Source organism: Grus americana, chromosome 4 (assembly GCF_028858705.1).
Source record: "Grus americana isolate bGruAme1 chromosome 4, bGruAme1.mat, whole genome shotgun sequence".
Lineage (NCBI taxonomy): Eukaryota > Metazoa > Chordata > Aves > Gruiformes > Gruidae > Grus > Grus americana.
This window is the reverse complement of record NC_072855.1, coordinates 27,589,888-27,600,585: the sequence shown is the minus strand read 5'-3', so window position 1 is coordinate 27,600,585 and position 10,698 is coordinate 27,589,888.

Here is a 10,698-nt window from a genome sequence, read left to right as displayed (position 1 = left end):
TGGTAGAAATATAAAAATTGCCCAAGTAAAGATTTCTGGGTGCTAATTCAGATCACAGAATTAGGCTTTAATGTTGTTCAGTTACTTATTCAGTGGCTTCAACTTCTGGCAAAGTGACTGATAAAATGTCTCAACAGAGTATAAGATGATGGTAATGCTAGGTCATGATCAGGTAGTAGCTCACTGACTTTTTAAACCAAAACAAGGATGTGATTAATTTAAAGAAGTCCTTGACATGTTAGTGAATCTGGTGTTAGCTTTGGAAGAACCCTGTAGCAATGGAAAGGTGACACAAGAGTGAAGTCCTTCTTTCCCCTTCTGAAAAACCCACCTGTCATGTCACATACTGCTAGACCCCAATGGGAACCATGACCAAGCTGTAGCAGTTGGCTGCAGAAGCTGGCAGTGCCCCAGCATAGCTAAAATCTTTCACCAGTTTCTTTGTACAGGACACAAGAGTCTCCAAAATGCACTTTCAGTGTTGGCATCTCGATGATCTTTAGGTAGCTCCACCTTGCTGATAGCTTGACATGTGCAGTATCATGATGAAAAGACACTGTCAAATTGTTGTCAACAGTCTGCCACTGTCCAGGTATAGTCTCATTATCCTCCATGGCAGTGGATATGCATGTTCTGCCATGATGCAGACTGTCATCATGACATGTATTGACTACCCATTTGGAATTCTGGAGCTGGTGCTCCCCATCCCCTGCCCTAAGCACTGCACAGACTGGCAGGTCTGGCCCAGATTTTGCTGTTTACATGAGATAAAGCAAGCTATGTGGCCATATTTTCAAGCCATGTGGAAACCTTGCTCCGAGACGTAAGTCTGGACAAAGCCATAAGGCTTGCTCACAACGTTTGATTGAAAACTCTTGCCAGTCTTCCCAAAACAGAATACCGAGTCTCGGGGATTAGGATCAATCAGATCACTGATCTCCGTAACCACAGCACTGTCCTGAGCACGTGGTGGCAATTAAAGGTCTGCATAGTAAGATCAAAGAAGGGAAGTCAGCAAAGGTGAGTTTTCCTAATTCTCAAGAGACTGAACGGACTGCAGAACAGACCAAAAGAAAACAAAGCTTTGGCTAGAGACATGCGTCAGAGGCCGGCTGCCTCCAAGCAAGGCACACAGATGACTGCTTTGCATCGCCTGTTAGGTGGGAACACATGGTGTGCACCCAGGGCCAGCTGCTGGCATGCACTTCGTTGCTGGAAAATGCGTAAGGAGGACGTAAAATCCGAGGATCCAAACAGTTCTCATGAAATTGAGCACAAGTCACTCCCTTCACTGCCTAATGTATAGGCACCCTCTGTGATTCACTGTCAACTGTTCAGCCAGTACACTATTCTTACCTTTAATGCTGGATTTTTTGATTATTTTTAAACAGGAAGGACTCCACTAGGTGTAACAACTGAAGTACATCGAGCAGAAGGAAAACAAGGTCCATCTCCAGTGCAGCTTGCATGCATCCATCATCTCTCATCCTCATCCATGAGTTTATTCTTCAACTTCTTTTTTTAGATAGGCAAGCCAAGTGTAAAGGATTCGTAGATTCCTTGTGGGATAAACTGGTATCTATTATGTATGTTTTGGCAATTATCAGTGGTCTACTGATTTTGCATTCTAGAACAATTCCCTGATCAGTTCTATAGTATGTCTGGGTAATCCACATTTTCTGTTTTTTATGATGATTTATTTCTATTGATATACTTGAAATAAACATAATTTTCTTATTTCTAAATAAATCTCAAACCCATTTCAATGCGGTTTCTGTTAGCAAAGGCTCTAACTAAATAGCAAAGGCTTCCATCAGAAACCTCAGCTGTCTCCCCTTCAGAGCAGCACAGTTGATAAAAAGGCACTCTTTCATATATCCTTGCAGAAATAAAATATTCGTCCCATCTTTTCAGTACTCAATCTTGATCATCATCTTCACTGCTGGTGAAGTGGAAAGACCTGGAAATGGGTTCTGCTTCCTTTCTGACGGTGCAGATGAGTGATTTCATCTTATCTGAGCATCACTCATTACCTTCTTTAGCTTTGTAGCTATCCCAAATCATTTTCTTCTACTCAGTGCTTTCACCAAAATTAGAGAAATTGAAACGCTTTGAAGGATCAAACTTAAAGCACTTGCACTGATGGTTAGAGTTACAAAGGTTACAAAAACAACTGTGCTATCTATTTGGCACTCATTAAAAATTCTTTCTGTCAGGAAGTGACACTAAGGTTTCTTTCCCTCCTTCCCTCCTGCTCTGGCTTTGTTGTCGTTCTGATATATTTTTATAAACTCTTCAACAGTTCAAGAGGAAGAAAAACCATTACGGTTTTTCATCACAAGGTCAAGAGCAGTATTTCTCTCTTATTCTTTACAATAGATTTGCAAGTAACTTTTTGTGGCTGTAACTTTCTGTGTTTTAACCATAACTTTCTCACAGAAATGTTGCGAGAATCAGAATGGTTCTTAAAAAAACCCCACCAGAGATAGGAGAGGGACGGGAGAGAGAACCATTTCAGTGCTGAGGCGGAAGTTATCTCCCTCTGAGACATCCCATCCAAACCCTACATTCAAAGCTTGTATGTCCTATTTTCTTTTCCTATGATTTTGGAGCAGTTTCTGCCTCTATCCCGTCTTTGTTAGATGGGTCTCAGGTACACTCAGAAAATTATACCAAATGGTTATTGAACAGAAAAGGTGAAATGTACTTAATATTCTCAACATGCAGCTAGCCAGAGAAATGGGAAAAAACCCTGTTTTTCTTCTCTTACACAGAAGCAAGGAGAAAAAAAATCTTATCAAGACTGAAAGACGGAGGGCTGTTTTGTCTAGGGATGGGAGAACTGAGAGGAAACATCACAGTGGTCTTCAAAGAGAAGAAAGGCTTCTGCAATGACAAAAGAAATCCTTCATGCCACGACCTTTGGGTAAGAAGCAAACATAATTGTATCAAATTACACAAAGTGGAAATTTAGGTTAGACATCAGAACAGACATTACAATAGCAAGGATAATTGAGCACTGGAGGAGACTATGAAATAACCATCAGAGAAGGTTTTAAAAAACAGGCTAGACAAAAAACAGTCTGGAAAGATACAGTTACACCTAAAGCTGAGTAATGGACTCTTAAGGTCCCTCTCAGACCAATATTTTTAATGAGTTTGTGATTCCACATAGACCTGTGACCTATTCATGCCCTAGATTATTTCCTGGAAGTAAAACTAAACACCCAGAATTATTTAATCTGTATTCTATATAAAAAAACATATACTGCAATTTTTCCTCCTGGTCAAAAACACGTGGGAAACCTTGATCCGTGTTTTGTACCTAGAGGTACCAGCGAGTACCTTTCCTCTTGTTGCTTACCTGCAACAGTGTGCTACACAGTCCACTGTATTTTTTGGCATGAAGACCTACCACCACGTTTTCCAGAATATCTCATTTAGCTCCAAGTGATCTAAATTTGTTCCTGGTATGGAACATGAAATAGATGACAGAGACAGCAGCAGAATTATCAACAATTTATCCATTTCATTAATGACTATATGAGTGCTTTATCTCCTATATTATGCAATTGTACTTATGACTGCACAGCTTCAATGACACCATAAGAGAAAGGACAGCATAATACAATGACAGAAGAAGAAAAACAAGCGCTTCCTTGAAACATGATCAAAAGATCTTGATTTCATGGTTGGGTTGCTGTTGTCTGAAGAGATCCTTATCGTACTGCAAGTTACATAAGCCAGCACAGGCAGTAGAAAACAGTGGACTAAAAAAGCACTCTAAAAGAGAGATGCATAGTTTTCATACATTGAGTTTGCATAAAAAGTTCACATAAAAAATTGTAGGTAGAAAAAGCATATTAGGAGAACACAGACCCCTAAGAACAACCCAGAAAATCTCTGCCATTCTTGCCTTGGTTCTTGACAATCGCAGAGCACAGCTTTCTATTGTCTTGGTGTTCATCTTCTGGCTGGAGTTGTTTGCAAGCCAGAAAGTCAGCCTTCAGAAGCTAAATCTCCTAAGTGCCCAGTTTGCTGGGCACACATCTGCCTGCACGCTTGCACTGCTGATGGATTCTTGATTTGCATTACTACATACAGAAAAAGCCCAACTGATCAACTTTGGGACTCATCACAAAGTCATCATCTGTGATAAAGGTGGTATAATTTTGCCCAGCTGTAGAAAGGAGCGTAGGATGTTATGGACAGATCATCCCAGAACATGGTGTGTTACTGGGAGATGGACAGATTTGGGCACGGCAGGTCAAATCTTGGCGAAAACCCTGAACTGCCTTGCACAGACCACATATTTTCACATGAGTTTGAGAGGAACTGCCCACAGTAACCCTTGCAGTGATTTTACCATTTTCCAGAGATAACACTTCATCAATTAAAGGTCAGAGCTTCTCCTGGAATTTCTGCTGCATCTCCAACACATGGCCAAGAAACACCAGTATAAACTTGCCTGTAGCTTCAGGGAGTCCAAATAAGTTCCTGTAAGAAATAACCCTCCAGTGACAGAGTATCTGGAACACTTTTGTCCTCCTACCTGCAAAGCAGCGGGAACAGTGTTGTGCAATTATGTGACTGTTTTCACTGGACTGTGGCCTTCACAGCTAGGAGCATATGTAAACACAAGACAAAAGGCCAAAGCCTGCGTCAATATGCTGATAGTCTCACATGACTCATGTATCATGTGTATGATACCCAAATGGGTCAAGAAGAGAGTTAGTTGTTCATTGGCCGGTATGTGGTTTCCACCAAAGTTGTCAGGTTCTGGCCATTTTTTTCTCCCACAACTGTGAAAAAAACAAAACCCCCCAAACCCACTCTTTTTTTTAATAATACGACACTTTCTTTTTTACTTTTTTTTTTTAACTTCAGAAATATCCTCCTAGGATGATGTGTGCGTCCCACTTTTGGCCAATGCGTGTGCCATAAAAACATCTCTGTGACATAGCATTTATTGAAAATGACAGCCTGACAGATGGCAGGGCAAACCCTTTAATCCTAGTTCTCAACAGCATAGTACGTTGCACATCTGATGCCAAAGAATGTTTTTCTCATGTATGCAAAGCCCTGTGCTCTGTGAAGCCTTCAAACTCCTAAAGCTATGATGGAGGTGTCTCGGTTGTTGTAAAAATACCATGAACCCTCAGATGATTAATAAAATGTCTTTGGTATGATATATCTTACACGGTATAGCACCTTACTAGCTGAAGAGCTAAACAGAAAGTAAGAAAGAAAGGGTGGAAGTGGAAGAGAAAGAAAATGACGGATTTTGAGGAGAAATTGTCAAAAAGTTCCTTCCATGCAACTGCCAGGAAACAGCAGCTGACCACTGTAAGAGGCCACAGGAGACAAGATGGCCTTTCATGGAACATCTTTCAGGTCACCAACTGCCAGAATTCGGAAATCAGAAAAATAAGATGCACAGGCAATTTCTATAAGTTATTCACTACAAAGAAAAATGCACATTTTCCCCAGATAACAATAATTAGGCCCAAGGGGAAAAAAACAAAGCAAAAAACCAGCAACAACAGTTTCTCAGTTTTTCTGCTTATCTCCATATGAATAACATGAATAAATTCAAAATGTTGGCTAGGAAATGTGGATTACAAATGATTTGACAAGCCTTCCTCTGAATCAGAATTTTACTTTACAATTACTGTCCAAATTAAATTTTCAAACTTAAAAAGCATGGCATAACATTTCTTCACGAGCCTCTGCATCGGAGGATCATCAGAAGAATTTCCAAGCCAAAAGTTTGGGGTCTGTCAACTTGGAAGACATGCAGGAAAGACATACACTTCAAACAAGTGCCATGCCTTTCAGAACAACCTCAGGGATTATGTGGTGAAATACGTAATTGTTTAGGTGTTGTTTGCCCTAAATACATTACTTTACCAGGGTGTCAGCAGCTGGGACTCAAGTGAGGAGTAGCAGATTCAGAGGCAACAGGTTGGGCAAGAGTCCCTACCACTGAAGTGAGGGACATACATAGCTTGTTCTATGCATCCATTGCCCCACAAACCAATATGATCATGCAGATCAGCTGCTCTATGAACCAGGGGAGAGGTGGAGCTGGTAAGCACTTGAACTGGGAAGGAAAGGAAACCATTATATTTGGGCTTTGATGAGGAAACAGAAGGTTGAACTGGAAAAAGAAGAGGTCAGGCAATCTCTCTTGGAAGTTCACTAGATGAGGTAGGCTACTACAAGAAACCTAGTGAAACTTGTACAGGTAAGAGGCTTTGCAAATTAAATGCATGTGCATGACTGAAAACCTGTAAGAAATCACCATGTAACTTTAAACACTGGCACAAACTGTTTTTTGGACCATTGTGCACAGAGGTGACACCCAACCATACATGATGGGTTCTCCGTTCTGGAGGCAGTACAACCATTGTTCTTTGTATCACTGCCTTTCTCCAGTGGTTCTCTCCTGCAAGCCCATCTTCACTTTTCTCTTAGGGTCTCTCACCTTTTCTTTGTATTTCCAGCTTACATTGTTTTTCCACAGCATTGACCAACAGGATGTTCTCAGCTGGCTTCTGCTCCGTCAGGAATGCTTCCCATCTGTAGATAAGTTTGCAAGCCAGTAAATTTTTTTTTATTTTTTTTTAAAGAATAGAAGGACAGCTGCAATGGGTCAAACCAAAGGTCTATCCAGCCCAGCAGAAGGTTTTATGATGGCAAAAGAAATTTAGCATGTTTGCATTTAGCATTTAGGTGATGTTTGGTTTTGAATTGGAAGCAACTGAAAGGATGGAGGCAACTGTCCCTTATTATTAGTTAAAGAGAATTTGACATATTCCCAGAATGAAGAGAGGAGTTCTTTGCTAATCAAGTTGTCATCTGTATGCAAAGTCCGTGTGATTTGTTCTCAGTCCACTCTTACTGTACAGTGAGTCAGTTAAGAACTGACTCCTTCCAACCATTTGTGACTTCTTGTTTGTGGATTCATGCCTTGCCTAAATTGAAATCAGCAGGAGCATCTACTACTAGACATAATCTGGCTGAGTCAGTTGCCAATAGCAATTACAGAAACTCATGGGGAACATTGGCTGCAGGTTATTGAAACAGATGTCAGTTGTAGCAACACAGGCATGAGACTGAATTTCAGAGTGCAGGCAGCTCGACGTGCCATGTCTAAGTTCCAACAGCTCCGGCCACAAATCAGACCAACAGCTAAAAATCACAATTTGCAACCACCATTCATATTCAGAGCACCCCTTACTCTCATTTGCCTCATGGTATTGCATACATATCTCAGCATTAAAATGTTTTTGGTTTTTTTTATCTCCTGGTAAGGTTTTATAACCTTAGCAGAGGTATGTAAAGCAGAGAGGTGGAGATGTGACAACAAGCAATTAGAAACACAGAGTCATTCCTATTAGAGGAAGACTGTCATTCTAGGAGTAAGGCTAATAAAATTTAAAGTTTAATCCCACTGGCAGATTTTTTTTTATCTATTGAATTTTAAAGCAAATGGCAAGAAATGTTTCTGCAAGTTTTGTGCTGTCATCACTCACAAATGTGCACTCTTTTTCATTCACGTCTCTGCTTCTGCATAGGTAAAAAGAGGAAAACATTTTGAAAATGCTGAATACATTAATCCAGATAATCTGTACGGGCAGATCTACCTCATGTGAAGATCTGGCCTGAGCCTGCCCCACCTCGTTTTCTATTCATCTTATTGCCACAACCACAGTCTCCAGTCCTTCCAAGGTAAAAATCCTAATGTGAGAGAGCAGGATCAACACGTCAGAGTGAGTTTTACCACAGCTTTGTATGCAGCACAAGTCAGGCCTGGGATCTACAAATTATTCCAATGCTTTACAAACCTGCAGGACATCCCAACTCCCAGAGTATGTCCTGTACTCTCTCAAAATACCCCTTGTGCCTCAGAGAAAGCTACAGGAGGTAATATGCAGCCTGTTTTCTACATTATCTAAACATCCCAGGGGAGTGCTAGAGCAGCCCGAAGAAAAGAGCTCCCCATGTACTAGCTGTTGTCCCACTAAACACAGGCAGCAACCAACCTGAAACTTCTGAAAGGAGTTCAGCACAAAGCACAAATTTTCCACTAACAAGCTAAACATTGATATCACTGATAACATACAAATTAACTGAAATGGGGCACTGTCATAAACATTGCCGAACAGCATGAAAAGAACCTGATGCCAACAAGTAGTGTGACAGCTCCAGAAGCCTAGAACTAGTTTTATGTGGAGCTAGACAACTTACTTGCTGAAAATTGTCTTTGGCAGTTGTCTACACAGCTCAAAGCAACACTAAGAGAGGCCCCATCCTTCCTGTCAGAGGAGGACGTCAAGCATGGTAAAGCCTCAGCAGAGGAAGACTACGAGAGGAAGGTGGAATGAGTGTGATCTTTAAGGATGGCACACTGATCATGGAGAGGCACACTCATATAAAGTCTTGTGTGCAAACTCTCTTAACCAAAGACCAGTGAGATATCGTAACTCCCTGCTTGGGTGGATTGTTTGGCCATGCCTACGCCACCCTTACATCCATGCCCACAGGGAGACAGGTTTCTCTTTTAGTCAAATTGTCTGTGGATGCAACTCCAGGTGTTGAGAGATCAGCAAGCAGTAGCCATCCTAAGCGTTTGCCCATGCTTTCCTGCCCTTCCTACTTTGTGACTATGTGATTTGCCTCCCTGTGTTCCTATAAGATGCAGGTGATGGTGGAGTGGCAGATCCTTTCTGCCTGCTCTGCCTACCAAAGCCAGATCCTGGCGTAGTTTCAAGCTTCCCTGAATGCCTGCTAAAAACAACGCTTAAAGCCAAAGGTAATGTCAACCACAAATGTATTTCCCTTCCCAAATGGCACTAACCTTGAGGTGAATTAAGACATGCACATTTTTTCATATTCTGTCTTTTGTGCCAGTGTCATCCCACCTGTAGAATATGAATAGATTTTATAGGTTTTGAAGTAAATGGGTTGCATTCTATATATTTTTAGATCTTCAAAAAAGAGTATGTATTTGGAAAGCCTGGCTGTACAAGGACTTTGTTAAAGAAATAAAGGATGCAGTATTAGAGAGTCAGGGACAATTCTGGCCTCAGGTCTTTCAACTCTTCTGCCTGCTGATCACCCCCTTAGCTTGAGAGGTGGCAATAGAAATCAGAGGAGTCAAATAAAATATTGGACTATTTCTGTTTGGTACAATAAATTATGCTTTCTGGAGGCTCTGTCATGCACAGATATCCTCTCCCATCCCATGTTTCATCACATCACACTCAAACCAAACAGACTAAGGTAGCTTTATGACATAGAAATAAATTTCTAAAGGGAATATTTAACTTTGTAACAATTTATCTCTCTCAAAGTTCAAAATTATACTATCAAGTTGATGAGAATGATCAGTGTTTGCCAGTGTCACAGTCTGAGGGATATTTTGACTGGTCCCAGGATGGAGGCAGGATGGGTGGGAACTACCCCAGCCACACACCTGCATTCCCATTGGAGATCCCTAGGTCCTCATATGAGAACAAAAATCCTGCCAAAAAAAAAAAAAAAAAAAAAAAAAAGGTCAGTTATGCATTATGGGAGAAAAAAGGTTTGTAATCAGGGCTCTCCTGGAGATTCACTGTTTTGTCTCTGGGACTGCACGAAGCAGGTATGCGCACAGCTGCAAACGGTACAGTCAGCAGAGAACAGCCTATCCTCTGGGGACAGGCAGCCGCTCCGGTTTGTAGGGATTAAAAAAGAATTCTCCTGGGAGAATAATTTGTTTAAGCCCTCTCTGTTTTCTCAGTTCATTTGTAACACCCCCCAGGTCGGGCAAGAACCATTACCTTCCCTTTCAGGAAATAATGACCTAGGTAGGACCTTCAGGACAACCATTTTCTAAGCTCCTAACTGCCAGTGGGTTGTTACAGCTAAGTGCTAACTAGATTCAGAAAGCCTCTGATTAAAATGGTAGCACGATAAACACCATGTCAATCCAGATAAACATCCATCAGTAGTTTCCCGCATATTCTGCAAACTAAGTGCAAATGTATTTCTGATCTTCTGCTCAAGCCATACCTCAGTCTAGCCTGAATGGCCGACACAGCAAAGGATACCATCAGGTTCCAAAAATAAGGTTCTATATGTTGGAAGAAATTACCCTGGAAAAATCATATACTAATTACATTTTACTGGAGTCTCTATTTTTTTAGAAATACGAATTTTATTTTTTTTAAAGGAGCATAAAGTTGTTTATTATCGTTTCATGCCAGCTGTTGAAGCAAAGAAACAAGGCAGTAAGACTTTAAAGAACACAAGGTATTCAACATCGAGTTATTTAACTAACTAATGATTTGCAACGCTGAATCCAAGAGGTTAAGACGACCGCAAAACCACGGCAGAAGCAGAAACGGTCCGTGAGGGGAGGCAGCAATCTGACGAGAGAGAAAACCGCTCGGCTCGGCTCGGCTCGGCTCGGCTCGGCTCGGCTCGGCTCGGCTCGGCTCGGCTCGGCTCGGCTCGGCTCGGCTCGGCTCGGCTCGGCTCGGCTCGGCTCGGCGGCACCCTGCTGCCACCTGCCGGGCGCGACGCGGCATCGCCCCGCGCCCCCAGCCCTGTGACAGATGGAAAGGACGGCTCATTTCACATGAAGTCAGTCTGTTGAAATAATGGCATTTTAAGGAAAAACAAACAAACAAACAAAACCCAAAAAACCCC